General features: G+C 34.2%; 1 protein-coding gene across 2 annotated transcripts in view; it reads right to left on the bottom strand.

Annotated features, from left to right (window-relative positions):
• The window catches only part of SPOCK3 (SPARC (osteonectin), cwcv and kazal like domains proteoglycan 3), a 693,273-nt gene that overhangs the window by 60,307 nt on the left and 613,573 nt on the right, over positions 1 to 19,393 (bottom strand). The window lies entirely within an intron of this gene.

Raw genomic sequence — 19,393 nt, forward strand, 5'->3', positions numbered from 1 at the left:
TAATAAAACAGAGGAATTTCATTAGTTTCTAAAGAAAAAAACAGATCTAAACAAAAAAATGGGATCTCCAACCACAGGACTCAAGAGAAGCAGAAAAAGGTAAAAGGAACTCTTGAGAACTGTATTTCTGTTGTGGATATACATAAAACCCACATGTATAATTTGATTTTACTGATATAACATAAAAAAAGGAAAGTAGAAATGGGAAGGGGATAGTGTCAGAAAAAGGGAAAAGGGGGGAGGAACTACATCCCACAATGAGGCAAAGGAAACCTATCATATCTGAGGAAAATTAGAGAGGGGGAGGAACATTGTGTGAATCTTACTCTCATCAGAGTTGGCTCAAAGAGAAAATAATTGGCATATTTATTTTACAGAGAATCTTTTCTCACCTCATTAAGAAGTGGGAGAGGAAAAGGGAAAAGGGAAAAGAGTAATAAGGGAAGGGTACATGAAAGGGGAAGGGATTCAAAGGGAGGAGGAAGGAATCTTAAAGAGGAAGAGCAGCATGATACAAGTGGGGCCCATAAGTTTAATACTAGGGAAGGGGATAAGGGGGGGGGGCAAGAAAAAGAAAAGCACAGGGGATATTATGATGGCAGGAAACATAGAATTAGCAATTTTAACCATAAATGTGAATGGAATGAACTCTCCCATAAAGCAGAGGCAAATAGCAGACGGAATCAAAAGTCAGAAACCTACAATATATTGTTTACAGGAAACACAATTAAAACAGGGAGATACATACAGAGTAAAGGTAAAAGGCTGGAGCAGAATCTATTATGCTTCAGGTGAAGTCAAACAAGCAGGGATAGCCATCCTTATCTCAGATCAAGCAAAAGCAAAATTTGATCTAATTAAAATAGATAAGGAAGGAAACTATATCTTGCTAAAGGTACTACAGACAATGAAGCAATATCAATATTGAACATATATGCACCTAGTGCTATAGCATCTAACTTCCTAAAGGAGAAGTTGAGAGTTACAAGAAAAACCAGACAGCAAAACTATAATAGTGGGAGATCTCAATCTTGCACTCTCAGAATTAGATAAATAAAACCACAAAACAAATAAGAAAGAAATTAAAAGGTAAATAGAATATTAGAAAAATTAGGTATGATAGATCTTTGAAGAAAATGGAATGGTGTGATAGGAGTATACTTTCTTCTCAGCAGTTCATGGAACCTACACAAAAATTAACCATGTATTAGGACATAAAGACCTCAAAATTAAATGCAAGAAGGCAGAAATAGTAAATGCATTCTTTTCAGATCATGATGCAATAAAAACTACATTCAACAAAAAGTTAGGGATAAATAGACCAAAAAGTAATTGGAACTAAATAATCTCATCTTAAAGAATTGATTGGGTGAAACAGCAAATTATAGACACAATTAATAATTTCACTCACGATAATGACAATGATGAGACATCATACCAAAATTTGTGGGGTGCAGCTAAAGCGGTAATAAGGGGAAATTTTATATCCTTAAAGGCTTATTTGAATAAAATAGAGAAAGAGAAGATCAATGAATAGGGCTTACACTTTAAAAAGCTAGAAAAAGACCAAATTAAAAACCCCCAATCAATTACTAAACTTGAAATTGTAAAATTAAAAGGAGAAATTAATAATATTGAAAGAAAAAAAAAACTATTGTACTAATAAATAAAACTAAGAGTTGGTTTTATGAAAAAAAACAATAAAATTGATAAACCTTTGGTAAATCTGATTAGAAAAAGGAGAGAGGAAAATCAAATGAGTAGTCTTAAAAATGAAATGGGAGAACTTTCCACCAATGAAGAGGAAATTAAAGAAATAAGGAGTTACTTTGCCCAACTTTATGCCAATATATTTGATAAGCTAAGTGAAATGGATAACTACCTCCAAAAAAAAGGCTTCCCAGATACAGAGGAAGAAGTAAATTGCTTAAATAGTCCCATTTCAGAAAAAGAAATAGAACAAGCTATTAATCAACTCCCTAAGAAAAACTACCCAGGACCAGATGGATTTACATGTGAATCCTACCCAGCATTTAAAGAACAATTAGCCCCAATGCTATATGAACTATTTGAAAAAAAAATAGAGAATGAAGGAGTCCTAGAAAATTCCTTTTATGATACAGACCTGTTACTGATACCTAAACCAGGCAAATTGAAAACAGAGAAAGAAAATTATAGACCAATCTCCCTAATGAATATTGATGCTAAAATCTTAAATAAGATATTAGCAAAAGACTACAGAAAATCATCCCCAGGATAATACACCATGATCAAGTAAGATTTATACCAGGAATGCAGGGCTGATTCAACCTTAGGAAAACTATCAGTATAATGGGCCATATTAATAACCAAATTAACCAAAAACATATGATCATCTCAATAGATGTAAAAAAAAAATTGATAAAATCCAACATCCATTCCTATTAAAAACACTTGAGAATATAGGAATAAATAGACTTTTCCTTAAAAATAGTCAGTAGCCTCTATTTAAAACCATCAGTAAGCACCATATGTAATGGGGACAAACTGCAACCATTGCCAATAAGATCAGGAGTGAAACAAGGTTGCCCACTATCACCATTACTATTCAATATTATTTATTTATTTATTTATTTTTAAATTTTTTATTTAATAATTACATTATATTGACACTCGTTTCTGTTCCGATTTTTTCCCCCTCCCTCCCTCCACCCCCTCCCCTAGATGGCAAGCAGTCCTTTATATGTTGGATATGTTGCAGTATATCCTAGATACAATATATGTTGCAGAACCGAACAGTTCTCTTGTTGCGTAGGGAGAATTGGATTCAGAAGGTATAAATAATCCGGGAAGAAAAACAAAAATGCAGATAGTTTACATTCGTTTCCCAGTGTTCTTTCTTTGGGTGTAGCTGCTTTTGTCCGTCATTTATCAATTGAAACTCAGGTCTCTTTGTCAAAGAAATCCACTTCCATCAAAATATGTCCTCATACAATATCGTTGTCGAAGTGTATAATGATCTCCTGGTTCTGCTCATTTCACTTAGCATCAGTTCATGTAAGTCTCGCCAGTCCCCTCTGTATTCATCCTGCTGGTCATTTCTTACAGAACAATAATATTCCATAACATTCATATACCACAATTTACCCAGCCATTCTCCAATTGATGGGCATCCATTCATTTTCCAGTTTCTAGCCACTACAAACAGGGCTGCTACAAACATTTTGGCACATACAGGTCCTTTCCTTCTTTAGTATTTCTTTGGGATATAAGCCCAATAGAAACACTGCTGGATCAAAGGGTATGCACAATTTGATAATTTTTGGGGCATAATTCCAGATTGCTCTCCAGAATGGTTGGATTCGTTCACAACTCCACCAACAATGCATTAGTGTCCCAGTTTTCCCGCATCCCCTCCAACATTCATCATTATTTTTTCCTGTCATCTTAGCCAATCTGACAGGTGTGTAGTGGTATCTCAGAGTTGTCTTAATTTGCATTTCTCTGATCAATAATGATTTGGAACACTCTTTCATATGAGTGGTAATAGTTTCAATCTCATCCTCTGAAAATTGTCTGTTCATATCCTTTGACCATTTATCAATTGGAGAATGGCTTGATTTCTTATAAATTTGAGTCAGTTCTCTATATATTTTGGAAATGAGGCCTTTATCAGAACCTTTAACTGTGAAAATGTTTTCCCAGTTTGTTGCTTCCCTTCTAATCTTGTTTGCATTAGTTTTATTTGTACAAAGGCTTTTTAATTTGATGTAATCGAAATTTTCTATTCTGTGATCAGTAATGGTCTCTAGTTCATCTTTGGTCACAAATTTCTTTCTCCTCCACAAGTCTGAGAGATAAACTATTCTATGTTCCTCTAATTTATTTATAATCTCGTTCTTTATGCCTAGGTCATAGACCCATTTTGATCTTATCTTGGTATATGGTGTTAAGTGTGGGTCCATGCCTAATTTCTGCCATACTAATTTCCAATTATCCCAGCAGTTTTTATCAAATAATGAATTCTTTTCCCAGAAGTTAGGGGCTTTGGGTTTGTCAAACACTAGATTGCTATAATTGACTATTCTGTCTTGTGAGCCTAGCCTTTTCCACTGATCCACTAATCTATTTCTTAGCCAATACCAAATGGTTTTGGTGACTGCTGCTTTATAATATAATTTTAGATCAGGTACAGCTAGGCCACCTTCATTTGATTTTTTTTTCATTAATTCCCTTGAGATTCTCGACTTTTTATTGTTCCATATGAATTTTGTTGTTATTTTTTCTAGATCAATAAAATATTTTCTTGGAAGTCTGATTGGTATAGCACTAAATAAATAGATTAGTTTAGGGAGTATTGTCATCTTTATTATGTTCGCTCGGCCGATCCAAGAGCACTTAATATTTTTCCAATTATTTAAGTCTGACTTTATTTGTGTGGAGACTTTTTTTATAATTTTGCTCATATAATTCCTGACTTTCCTTTGGTAGATAGATTCCCAAATATTTTATGGTATCAACAGTTATTCTGAATGGAATTTCTCTTTGTATCTCTTGCTGTTGGGTTTTGTTGGTGATGTATAAAAATGCTGAGGATTTATGGGGATTTATTTTGTAGCCAGCTACTTTGCTAAAATTATGAATTATTTCCAATAGCTTTTTGGTAGAATCTCTGGGGTTCTCTAGGTATACCATCATATCATCTGCAAAGAGTGATAGTTTGGTTTCCTCATTGCCTACTCTAATTCCTTTTATATCTTTCTCGACTCTTATTGCCGAGGCTAGTGTTTCTAATACGATATTAAATAATAATGGTGATAGTGGGCAACCTTGCTTCACTCCAGATCTTACTGGGAAAGGTTCCAGTTTTTCCCCATTGCATATGATGCTTACTGATGGTTTTAAATATATGCTCCTGACTATTTTAAGGAAAAGTCCATTTATTCCTATGATCTCAAGTGTTTTTATTAGGAATGGATGTTGGATTTTATCAAATGCTTTTTCTGCATCTATTGAGATGATCATGTGGTTTTTGTTTGTTTGGTTATTGATATAGTCAATTATGCTAATAGTTTTCCTAATATTGAACCAGCCCTGCATTCCTGGTATAAATCCTACTTGGTCATAGTGTATTATCCTGGTGACAATTTTCTGTAATCTTTTTGCTAATATTTTATTTAAGATTTTAGCATCAATATTCATTAGGGAGATTGGTCTATAATTTTCTTTCTCTGTTTTCAGCCTACCTGGTTTAGGTATCAGTACCATATCTGTGTCATAAAAGGAGTTTGGTAGGACTCCTTCAATCCCTATTTTTTCAAATAGTTTATATAACATTGGAGTTAATTGTTCTTTAAATGTTTGGTAGAATTCACATGTAAATCCATCTGGTCCTGGGGATTTTTTCTTAGGGAGTTGATTGATAGTTTGTTCTATTTCTTTTTCTGAGATGGGACTGTTTAGGATATTTACTTCTTCCTCTGTTAGTTTGGGCAAGCTGTATTTTTGGAGGTATTTTTCTATTTCATTTAAGTTGTCGAATTTATTGGCATAAAGTTGGGCAAAGTAACTCCTAATTATTGCTCTAATTTCCTCTTCGTTAGTGGTGAGTTCTCCCTTTTCATTTTTAAGACTAACAATTTGATTTTCCTCTTTCCTTTTTTTAATCAGATTTACTAAGGGTTTGTCTATTTTGTTGGTTTTTTCATAGAACCAACTCTTAGTTTTATTAATCAATTCAATAGTTTTTTTACTTTCAATTTTATTGATCTCACCTTTTACTTTTAGAATTTCAAGTTTAGTGTTTGACTGGGGTTTTTAATTTGTTCCTTTTCTAGCATTTTTAATTGCAAACCCAATTCATTGACCTTCTCTTTCTCTATTTTATACAAATAGGCCTCTAGAGATATGAAATTTCCCCTTATTACCGCTTTGGCTGCATCCCATACATTTTGGTATGATGTCTCATTATTATCGTTTTCTTGGGTGAAGTTATTAATTATGTCTATGATTTGCTGTTTCACCCAATCATTCTTTAGTATGAGATTATTTAGTTTCCAATTATTTTTTGGTCTACTTCCCCCTGCTTTTTTGTTGAATGTAATTTTCATTGCATCGTGGTCTGAAAAGGATGCATTTACTATTTCTGCCTTACTACATTTGAGTTTGAGGTTTTTATGTCCTAATATATGGTCAATTTTTGTATAGGTTCCATGAACTGCTGAAAAGAAAGTGTATTCCTTTCTGTCTCCATTACATTTTCTCCAGAGATCTATCATATCTAACTTTTCTAGTATTCTATTTACCTCTTTGACTTCTTTCTTATTTATTTTGTGGTTTGATTTATCTAATTCTGAGAGTGCAAGGTTAAGATCTCCCACTATTATAGTTTTACTGTCTATTTCTTCTTGCAGCTCTCTTAGTTTCTCTTTTAAGAATTTAGATGCTACCCCACTTGGTGCATATATGTTTAATATAGATAGTGCTTCATTATCCATGCTACCCTTTAGCAAGATATAGTGTCCTTCCTTATCTCTTTTAATTAGGTCAATTTTTGCTTTAGCTTGATCTGAGATCAGGATGGCTACCCCTGCTTTTTTGACTTCACCTGAAGCATAGTAGATTTTGCTCCAACCTTTTACCTTTAACCTGCATGTATCTCCCCGCTTCAGGTGTGTTTCCTGTAAACAACATATTGTAGGATTCTGGCTTTTAATCCATTCTGCTAACCGCTTCCTCTTTATGGGGGAGTTTACCCCGTTCACGTTTATGGTTAGAATGACCAATTCTGTATTACTTGCCATCTTGTTAACCCCGGTTTATGCTTTCCTCCCTTCTTTCCCCTTTCCCCCCCTTCCAAGTATTAAGCTTGTGAGCACCCCTTGCTTCTCACAGCCCTCCCTTTTTAGTGTCCCTCCCCCCACCTTTGAGTTCCTCCCCCTATCTTACCCCTTTCCCTCCTAGTTCCCGTATTCCCTTCCGCTTAGCTTATTCCTTCCCTTTCCACTTTTCCCTTCTCACTTTTCAATGAGATGGGAGAAGTTTCACCATAGATTGAATATGTCTTAAGATTTTTCACTTAAAGCCAATTCTGAAGGCAGTAAGATACCCACTATATTCATCCCCCTCCATTCTTTCTCTCAGATATAATAGGTTTCCTATGCCTCTTCATGAGATGTACTACCCCCACTTTACCCTTTTTCTGGTACAATGTCCTTTCCACATCAATTTCTAGAACAAGGTATACATGTATTCTTTATACATCTGTATAGTCAAAATATAGTTCCCAAGATTAATCTTTACCTTTTTAGATTTCTCTTGAGTTCTATATTTGTAGATCAAACTTTTTGTTAAGTTCTGGTTTTTTCATCAGAAATAGATGAAATTCGCTTACTTCGTTGAATGTCCATCTTCTTCCCTGGAAAAAGATGCTCATTCTCGCTGGGTAAGTTATTTTTGGTTGCATACCAAGTTCCTTAGCCTTTCAGAATATCATATTCCAGGCCCTTCGATCTTTTAATGTGGATGCTGCCAGATCCTGGGTGATCCTTATTGTGGCTCCTTGATACTTGAATTGGGTTTTTCTAGCCGCTTGCAATATTTTTTCTTTCATCTGAGGGTTCTGGCATTTGGCCAATATATTCCTTGGTGTTTTGATTTTAGGATCCCTTTCAGTGGGTGATCGATGAATCCTTTCAATGTTTATTTTTTCCTCTGTTCCTATGACTTCTGGGCAGTTCTCTTTGATAATTTCCTGGAAGACAGTGTCCAGGCTCTTTTTTTCATCATGTTTTTCTGGGAGTCCAATGATTCTCAGATTGTCTCTCCTGGATCTGTTTTCCAGGTCTGTTGTCTTCCCCAGAAGGTATTTCACATTTTTCTCCATTGTTTGATTTTTTTGGATTTGCTTGACTGATTCTTCTTGTCTCCTCGAGTCATTCAATTCCACTTGTTCAATTCTGATTTTCAGTGAAGTATTCTCTTCACTCACTTTTTTAAAATCTTTCTCTAATTGTCCAATTGAGTTCTTTTGTTCTGTGGAATTTTTTTCCATTTCGCCAATTTTGTTTTTTAGAGAGCTGTTTTCTGTTTCCAGTTCACTAATCCTATTTTTCAAGGATTTTACTTCTTTATCCACTCTCTCTTTAACTGACTTCTCCAGGCTCTTTTGCCAAGCCTCCCTCTCCTTTTCCCATTTTTCTTCTAGCTCCCTTGTGAGAGCCTTTTTAATCACTTCTATGAGGTTCATCTGTGCTGAGGAACAGACGATCTCCTCCTTTGGGGAATCACCTGGGGACTGCCTGTTTTTAGTCTCCTCAGGATTTAAAGTCTGCTCTCTATCTGTGTAGAAGCTGTCAAGGGTTAAAGTCCTCTTCAGCTTCTTGCTCATTCTGTCTATTAATCAGAGACAAACTACCAAAGAAAAACAGAAAAAACTGGAGTCTTTCTTTGGGGGGGGGCTGGGTGTGTTATCGAGCTTCCTCTACAGACTGCAGGGGGCAGCAGTGAGGCACTAGCAGGACTGTGCTGCGCCTGCGCTCTGAGATCCCAAAGCGTGCTGAGTCACTGAGGGGGGGGAAGGGGGGGGCGGCCAGGTCCTGAGAGACTCCAGCTGTTTGCGGTTGTATTCTTCAGCCCCGGTGTTTTTAGCTTCTCTGCTGGGCTGCTGATTTGCTGCAGGTTCCAAACCTGTAGCGAAGCTCTCCCCGCAGAGATGGCTGCGATCACTCTCCACCCCCTCTCCAGTCTGCTCCCGTGCTCTCACTGCCACTGCCCGCCGCCTGCGCCCGATCTAAAACTGCCCCAGCCCTCCAGTAAAGACAGACCTTTCGTGGCGGATCTCAAGGATGGCTTCTCTTGGTAACTATTTGTGGGTTTTTTTTTTTCAGTCAGGCATTGATTCAGAGGCTTGTAATGAAATGGATAGTGAGAGAGCGTGGAGCTTATGCAGCTGTGAGCCTCCTCTCCGCCATCTTAACCGGAAGTCCCTATTCAATATTTTATTAGAAATGCTAGTTTTGGCAATAAGAATTGAGAAAGAGATCAAAGGAATTAGAGTAGGCAATGAAGAAATAAAATTATCACTCTTTGCTGATGATATGATAGCATACTTAGAGAACCCCAGAGATTCTACTAAAAAGTTATTAGAAATGATGCATGCCTTTAGCAAAATTGCAGGATACAAAATAAACCCATAAGTCATCAGCATTCTTATATATCACTAACAAAATCCAATAGTTAGAGTTACAAAGAGAAATTCCATTTAAAGTAACTGCTGTTAGTATAAAATATTTAGGAATCTTATCTGCCAAGGGAAAATCAGAAACTTTATGAGCAAAACTACAAAACACTTTCCACACAAATTAAGTCTGAGCTAACCAACTGGAAAAATATCGCTCTTGGATAGAGTGAGCAAATATAATAAATATGACAATACTACCTAAACTAATCTATTTATTTAGCATTATACCAATCAAACTCCCAAAAAAACTATTTTAATGACCTAGAAAAAATAACAACAAAGTTCATATGGAAAAACAAAAGGTCAAGAATTTCAAGTGAATTAATGAAAAAAAAAATCAAATGAAGGTGGCCTAACTGTACCAGATCTAAAATTATATTATAAAGCAGCAGTTACCAAAACAGAGTAAAGGTAATTTGGTACTGGCTAAGAAATAGACTAGTTGATCAATGGAATAGGTTAGGTTCAAAGGACAAAACAGCCAATAACTTTAATACTCTAGTCTTTGATAAACCCAAAGATTCCAGTTTGGGGGATAAGAACTCACTATTTGACAAAAAATTGCTGGGAAAATTGGAAATTAGTATGGCAGAAATTAGGCATTGACCAACACTTAACACTGTATACCAAGATAAGGTCAAATAAATAAATTGGAAGAACATAGGATAGTTTACCTCTCAGACCTGTGGAAGAGGAAGGAATTTATGACCAAAGAAGAACTAGAGATCATTAGGGATCACAAAATAGAAAATTTGATTATATCAAATTGAAAAGTTTTTGTACAAACAAAACTAATGCAGAAAAGATTAGAAGGGAAGCAATAAACTGAGAAAACATTTTTACAGTCAAAGGTTCTGATTTCCAAAATATATACAGAATTGAATCTAACTTATAAGAAATCAAGCCATTCTCCAATTGATAAATGGTCAAAGGATATGAACAGACAATTCTCAGATGAAGAAATTGAAACTATTTCTAGCCATATGAAAAGATGCTCCAAGTCATTATTAATCAGAGAAATGCAAATTAAGACAACTCTGAGATACCACTATACACCTGTCAGATTGGCTAGAATGACAGGTAAAGATAATGCAGAATACTGGAGGGGATGTGGGAAAATAGGGACACTAATACATTGTTGATGGAATTATGAATACCTCCAGCCATTCTGGAGAGCAATTTGGAACTATGCTCAAAAGTTACCAAACTGTGCATACCCTTTGATCTAGCAGTGTTACTACTGGGCTTATATCTCAAAGAGATTTTAAAGAAGGGAAAGAGACCTGTATGTTAAGAATGTTTGTGGCGGCCCTCTTTTAGTGGCCAGAAACTGGAAACTGAGTGGATGTCCATCAATTGGAGACTGGCTGAATAAATTGTGGCATATGAATTTTATGGAATATTATTGTTCGGCAAGAAATGACCAGCAGGATGATTTCAGAAAGACCTGGAGAGACTTGCATGAACTGATGCTGAGTGAAATGAGTAAGATCAAGAGATCATTATATACTTCAACAACAATACTATATGATGATCAATTCTGATGGATGTGGCCATCTTCAATAATGAGATGAACCAAATCAGTTCCAATAGAACAGTAATGAATTGAACCAGCTTCACCCAGCAAAAAAAACTCTGGGAGATGACTATGAACCACTACATAGAATTCCCAATCCCCCTATTCTTGTCAGCCTGCATTTTTGATTTCCTTCACAAGCTAATTGAACAATATTTCAAAGTCCGATTCTTTTTTTACAGCAAAATAACTGTTAGGACATAATACTTATATTGTATTTAATTTATACTTTAACATATTTAACATGTATTGGTCAACCTGCCATCAGAGGGAGTAAATGGGGGGAAGGAGGGCAAAAATTGGAACAAAAGGTTTGGCAATTGTCAATGCTGTAAAATTACCCATGCTTTTAACTTGTAAATAAAAAGCTATTAAAAAAAAAAACACCCAATTGAATTGGTACCATATCTAGATACCATAAGCATGGGCAACTCTTCTAGTGCATCTGTTACCCAGAATTTCTTAGCCTCCCATGTTGAGTTACCTTTTGTACTGTTAGCAAGACATTAATGAGTATAACCTAACCACATTCTATATTCTACAATCTCATCAGGTTAATTGAGCTGAACTCAAAAAATTGATTAAAATCTCCTTGATCAATTCCTCTTTACATTTAATTCAGTTTTATATAGCTAAATGTAAAGCAGACCAAGCTATCATAAAATAATTTTTCATAACTATAAAATCAGTAAATTTATCAAAAGCCTTTATTCGTGTTTTTTGTCTCTAAGATTGTAAATTCTGAGTAAATAAAGTCAGAACATATGTTTGCAATATATTTTCCTTGATTGTTTAATTATTTGAATTACTTTAGGTGAGAGGAATGATCAGCATATCAAATGAAGGTGATTCAAAACACTTTGATAGCAAATAGCCATTTTGCTTGTTTCTCTACAATCTAATCAGCTCCAATGTAAGTGTCCTCTCTCAAGCACCATATGCAACTGCATTTAAACATTAGAAAATTTAAGTACATAGTGCATCTCTATCTTTTGAACCAATAATCAAATGATATAAGATATACAGATCAAGCAAGACATGTACTTCATCCTTTTGTGTTTAGATAATTAGAAATTATTTCCAAAGAGAAGCACAAGTTCTTTCAGTTCTCTATACAACTCAATTGAGACACCTTATTAATAAGATAGTGACTGTGCTAAATGCTGGAATAAAAAATCAAAACAAATATTTTTCCCTGACTCCAAAAGCTTACATTCTAGTGGGGAGGTATGAGGAGATATAGCTATATGTTTACAGAGATAAGTAAAACAAATAAAAGGGAAAAAGTGTAATTAGATTGAATAAGAAGTAAGCTAGTAAGATCTGACATGAGATGAGCCTTGCAGGAATTTAAAGATTTTAAAAGATAGGAACGAAAAGTGATGGCATCTCAAACCCTAAAGATAGTATGTACAAAGGCACTAAAATGGGAAAAGGAATGACAAGTTTGGGGATAAATTCTTATTACATTATATTCAGAATATTGGTAAAATCACTAATTTTGCCTCCCCAGGCAAAGTCAATAAAACATTTAACTTCCATATAGGAACAATACCAATAAGTTCTCCAATATCTACTCAGTATACCCCTTTATCCCCACATACAAGCAGGGCAGGCTTGTCCACCCCTACAAGACAACAAACATGGGACTTCATGGTCTGGAGTAGTGATAACATTCAAACTGAGCTACCCTTGCTGCAGTTTCCTGATCATATTGATCTTTCTTTCCTGGTTACCTATAGCATTAAAAGTTGTACCAATGCAAGAATAGTGTCCTTCTGAATTAATGCATGTCTGAGGACCATGTGAGTGACTACATTCTCCCCTGCTGGATAGAGGCTTTCCAGGATCTGGATCTGCCAAAGTGAAGTGCTATTGTATATTTGTAAAATATATTTTTAAATTACTCAGTGACCTAGGAGTGCCTCATTTTAATTCCATCATTAAACCTCCCTGGCCTCAACATCATTTTCTTTTCTTTTCTTTTCTTTTTTTCTGAATGATGGGATAGAACTAGATGCTACAAGGTCTCTTTCAGGTCTAAATCTGTGATATGATGCTAAAAATTGTGATATATGACTTTAATCATTTTTGTCTGCTGGGCACACAAAATAAAAAAGTACTTTTTTTTATACCTGTTCTGTTGTTTGCTGTTTGAAAAAAGTCTGAATGCTCTATTATATTTAAATTTTTACTTTGGCTTTGTATCCTAGATACTCACTGTATTCCACAAATCACAGTAACCACTACTTTGAGCTCTAACTCACAATTCATATGTGGATACACAGAATATTCTTTCATATTTCCTTTCTGATAAGGGCAATAGTTAAACTGTGGAATAACAACACTTAAATTTTGATTATGCTTTTTGCTTTTCATACTAGATTGTTAGAATTAGAAAGAATTTAGAGATGAACCATCTCATTCAAGAAGATGAAACTGCGTCCCAGAGTGGGGAAATGTGATCAAGATCACAGAAACAGCCAATAACAGATTTGGGATTTTATCTCATTTCATATGATTTCATATCCAATATTGATTGGCATCCACAAAATCATTAAATCCTTTTTTTTTAAAATTAGAGATAAGGAAATAATTACTGGATCTCATACAATCTTTGATAGATAGCACTTATGTCAAGAGAAAATTCTCATAATCTGTAGTACACATCTTCTTTAGAAAGTTTATCATTTTCTTATCTCATTCCTATACAGAAAATATATATGTAGTGCCTTGTAGTATGTTGAAACCTAATTTTTAAATCTCTCTATACACATAAATGCATATGTATATTCAATACATACAAATGTATATATAAGTATATGCAAATATACTTGTGTGTGTATATGTATGTATATATATATATATATATACACATCTTCACTAAATTTTCCCCAATTATATGTAAATTTGGAAAATAATAATTAAAAACCTGAGTTCCAAATTCTGTTGCTTTGACCCCTCTCCCTATGCTATCAGAATGACTGATATTGTCCTTTGGGATTTATTACTACAGTTATGCCATAATTTACCTTGCCTATCACATCCTGGCAAATTTATTGTTTCATTGGAATTTCTATATCTGTTAGGTATGGGCAGCTAGATGGAATACTGGGCTTGGATGGAATCAGGAAGTCTAATCATCCTGAATTCAAATTCAGCTTCAGACACAGTGTAAATCATTTAACTCTGCTTCAATTCATCATCCATTAAAAACAAACAAACAAAAACCTAGAGAAGAAAATAGCAAACCACTCTAGTATCTTTGATAAGAAAACACCAAATGATGTTATGAAGAATTGGATGCAACTGAAAATGACTGAATGACAGCAAAATGTCAGCTATATTTCCTGTTTTTTTTTTGTGTGTGTGTGTGTGTGTGTGTGTGTGTATGTGTGTGTGTAATCTCTAAGCATATTATATGTCTAAAATATATGAGGTAACCAGATTTTAGCATCACTCTCAAATGAATATATATGTATGCTACTTAATTTACTCAAAAACTGTTTATTGAGCCATTTGCATTTATTCATTCAACAATTGTACATTATATGATCACAACCTTTATAACATTATATCAGATAATTGAGGAAACAGAAATATTATGAAGATAAAGACATAGTCTGACTTTGGAGAAAAACATCAGGAAAGATACAATTGCCCTGAATATAACTATACAGCTACCATAATGAAATGATTTGAGAGATTTAAGGTGAGATCTTCATGAAAATCCAGAGAGAGAGAGAGAGAGAGAGAAGAGAGAGAGAGAGAGAGAACTGTAATTATCACGCCTGTTTTTACATTAGAGTAAAATGATAAAAGAAAAAGAAAACTAACAGATTAAGTAACTTGCTCATCATTAAACACCTAGTGTGTGTGTGTGTGTGTGTGTGTGTGTGTGTGTGTGTGTGTACAAATTTGAACACACTTTTTCCTGACTCCAAGCCTAATGCTTTATGCTCCTAACAGCCTTTGGTTGCTGACTGGTCTAGTTTGACCAAACTGTAAACACATTTGGAAGGAAGTATTATAAGACAGAACTGCAAAGGTAAAGGCAAAAGACCTTGGATATCCTTGGGGGTTAAGCTAAAATGTGAGAATAAGAATTTAAGGGGGAGTTAGGAAAAAAAGTTTGGAATAGAGGAAGGATATAAGCAAAACTGATTAAAGAATGACCAGGCAGAGAATGCCCTAACATGGCAACTTTCTAGTTCATCTGACTCATTTTTATTTTCCCATCCAAGAGGAATGATTAGCAAACAAAAGCATGTGATACTTATTCTTAGCTGTTGTGAATTCAGTCCATAATATCCTTCCTGTCATCTTGTCATATCTATTGGGCATCCTACATGAATCTTTCAGTTAAGAATGAACATGCTATTTCTGAACCACTTTGGTTTCCCATCATGCTAATGACCATTACTAGCAATATGTCCTAATCCTTTCTCTGAAATGTAGAATCTTAAAAAAAAAAAAAAAACAAAACTAAAAAACAAACAAAAACAGTACAGATTTCTTCATAAGTAATACTATATAGAGACTTGTATCTATATGAAAATCAACTATACTTTATCATCTGAATGAATAAACACAGCTTAAAAGATCCTTTTAAGCTAATCAAATATTAATTTAATTACTCCCATGAGAAAAATCTGGATCAAAATATGCAATGCTTGCATTTAACTTTTTTTAAGTAATTCATTTTATTTCCTAGCTTGGAAAGTATTGACTTAAATCCTGAATTCAATATTATCATAAAATTTTTAAAAATTAACTTTCTATTGGCATAGATAAATTCCATAGATAAATTGCTCCCCCAGTCATATAGATAGACAATTATATCACAATTCATAACTATGAAGAGCTAGCTGGAGACAATGAGAGGAAGAAACGAACCCAAATAATATCTGTCAGAAAAGTACTTGAACCATGGTATTTCTGACTCTAAGACCAGTTTTCCATAAGCCATGGCCTTTATTAATATATAAGCCATAAGTTCCCTAGCCACCAAAACTCTTGCTACTCTCTCATGAATCTGAATATTTGTGATTCATAAATAATTCACTGTTGGGGAACCAACCTAAGAACTGAGGTGTGCTCTGCTGAATAGCAGGGCAGCTTGTCAGACTACAGAGAAATTTTGCTGTGTGGATAGGTCTCTCCAGGCACTTAGGAAAGAGTAATATATTATTCATCATATGCTGATAGTCAGTGGCATTTGGGGTCAGAAAGGTCTCACTGAAAAGCAAAAACAGAGCCTGGGATGTGAGAGTTGGGATCATGTGACGCTGAGCAGGTTAATGCTATGGTAGACACTATAGGCAAAAGTGTCTGACAGATGACAGATACAATTTGTTGGTTTACATTTAGAGTCACACAGCACATAAAATAATTTATTCTTGCCCTCTGGCTTGGGGAAGGACACATGAGTTTATGCTGAAAGCATAAAACCAAAGTAAAAAACAAAACTACATGCTATATTACAGAATACAACTTTCTAATGGACTGTGGATCCACAGCTTTATACTATCCAATAACATTTTATAAGGAGCATAACCAAAAAAGATATTATTCACATCCTATGCTCAGAATTGCTAGTTCTTCAAATTCTGAAAGAAGTCATGGGAAATGTGTTTAATATGACTTAAACTGTTAAAGAGACATGTTCATATCCTACCACAAAATGCAAATTAAATATAGTATTTATTAGAACAAATATACTCAATTAATTGCATCTCCTAACTGTAACTCTAAGGAACCAATGAGCCATCTTGTTATTTATTCATTTTTCAGTCTTGTCCAATGTTTTGTGACCCCATTTGGGGTTTTCATGGAGAGATACTTGAGTGAATTTTTGCCATTTCTTTTTCTAGCTCATTTTATAGATGAGGAAATTGAGGCAAATAGGGTTAAGTGACTTGCCCAGGGTAACATAGCTACTAAGCATATGAGGCAACATTCAAATTTAGGAAAATAATGATTTTAGGTCTTCCTGATTTCAGATTTGACATTCTGCTGACTCTTTCACATAGCTGCTCCTACATGACATACAGCATAGTCAGAGACATAGTCAGAATGCATTTGTGGACAAGGAATGTACTGGCATTTAACAGAAAAGAAGGAAAATTGTTATGAATGTTCTTCTTTCTTTTAGGGGTGGTTGGGAAAGCAGGTGAGAAGTAGTATTGCTCAAATTGCCACAAGACCAAAGTCTTCTGAAGATAGGATGATAAACAGAAATAAGGTTGAATGACCATCTCATTCAGTACTAGTTACATTACTTTCTGGTATTTTTAATAGTTAAGATGTAATGGTACCTACAAACAAGTTACTAGATGATTATTGTACTATATATAACTAAATATCGGGAAAGAAGAAAGTTGATTCTTATTCATTTTCATTTGTTTTCTAAAAATGTGTTTATCATTCTCTCCCCAAGAATTCCCCCAAATTATAGTAGTAATTATGGAATATAGAAGGGACTTATGATTTAATGATCCAGCATGACAACAGAGAAGAGGTAAAATAACTGGTTCAATATGATACAGTGAGTGTTTGTGGAAATTTGAGGTCATTCTGCTTTTATGTCTACAACTGTCCATTTAGCTTTTACAATATTATTACTGCATTATGATTATAATATTAAACCACTAATTGACCCCTATCATTTCCATAATAATGGCAATAATTAATGAATTATAGTATTTAAATATTTGCTTTATCCAGCTAAAAAAGGGATAGTTATAATCAACTGATTCTGAAAATTTCAGGTCAATAACCAGTCATTTTCTGTCTATTAAGATACAATCAACTTAATTTTGTGATTATGTGATCCAGTTCTTTCAAATTCTGCCCTTAAAGAAATATTCATGACAAATAGTGCAGCAGCTAATGAATACTTAATTCATTGGACTCTTTCATTTCTTAATTGCAGATCAAATTCAGAAAAAAAAATTAATATTCTCTTTTTCCACCTTCAAATTAAAGTCATTGAATACAATAGTAAAAGTTAACTTGGTTTGGAAAATCAATTAAGTCTATAAATTCAGAGAAGTAAAGCTGGGAGGGTTCTTAGAGTTCTAATCCAACTCTCATTAAATCTGAGTCTCTGAGACTCAGAGACACAAAATGACTTACTGTCACAGAGATGACTAAAAATAAACACAAAACAAGCACAAAAAATGAACAAGCCTTCTGACTCCAAATCCCACATTCTTTCTACTTTATCAGGCTGATGTAAGTAAGATCTATTTATTAATTTCTCTACTTCTTACTTCTCTGCTACAGATGTTGCTTCATAAACTACAGTGACCTCCATGGTGATCTGTTTGTTTCTGTTTATTCTTAGTATTGCAAAGTAAGCTTATCAATTTTTTTTCACAAACTACTTGCTGCCTCTGGTTATTTATTGAAAGTAACCCTGCTATTTTTTTTTTTTTTTACTCACTTGCATCCTATAGGAAATAGACTGACTTTTCAAATTATTCACAGGAAGTCCACTATTCATATTGAAGATGTAGCCCCTCTAATTCTTTAGATTCCCAAGCCTACTCCTAATTGTATTTGCTGTGAATAGGTTATGTATTTTAAGTGTCATTTCCTCCCATACTATAGTTAAATAGTTATTCCTTAAAGAGTTAAAGGTACAGATTGACTTGCATCTCATACTTGGTGGCTTAAACAAACAAAAAACAACAAATACTTTTACCTCTTTTACCATTTCTTTGAATTTGGAATTTCATGATCAAATGAAGGAATTTCATGGATTTGCAGAATTGAATTCAATTTATAAGTGTATAGACTTAAAAATGAATGAGATATGTGAGGCCATTTAGGTCAACCCACTCACGTTACAGATGAGAAAACTTGGGTGAAGACGGTTTAACTTGAACAAGATGACACACGGTTACAAGAATTGCCAAATGCAAGTCAATTAAAAATGAATTGTAAATTCAATTCCAAGAGTAACTACAAATGTACCAGGAAAAGTGCTAGAGACAGAAACATAGAATAGTATACATACTAGAATATTAAATATTCAAATAGAATATTAAACACATCACTTTAATGTTTACATATATACACACATATATGTATATATGTTAATGCCATGTATATAATCAGAACACAAAATACAATGAAAAAATTGGTTCAAGAACATGTATACTAGGAAGAAATAATAGTTATGGTTATCAGGGAAGCTTTGGGGGGGTGTTATACATGAGTAATGCCTTGGAAAATAAAGGAAATTAAAACAAAAAGTTCAAGGAATTGCAGGTAAGGGGATGGAAGAGAGCAGAGTAAACATGGGGCATAGCAAGTCATTCATTATGTTTTAAATTTAGACCATGAGAAGGGCAGTGATCAAGCTTTGAAAATATATGGTAGAGTCAGATTGATAAGGACCAAGAATTTGATAGGTAATAAAGAATCAGAGAAGCAATTAAAAGGAATCCTCAGTAGTATGCAAGATGAATTTGAAAGGGAAGATAATAGATACAGCAAAATTACTTACACAAATTCTCAGAGCTAGAAGAGACCAATCTTAGATATTACCTCTTTTTAACTCATAATTGAAAAAAAAATTATACTATCTA

Source organism: Antechinus flavipes, chromosome 6, assembly GCF_016432865.1.
Source record: "Antechinus flavipes isolate AdamAnt ecotype Samford, QLD, Australia chromosome 6, AdamAnt_v2, whole genome shotgun sequence".
Taxonomy (NCBI): domain Eukaryota; kingdom Metazoa; phylum Chordata; class Mammalia; order Dasyuromorphia; family Dasyuridae; genus Antechinus; species Antechinus flavipes.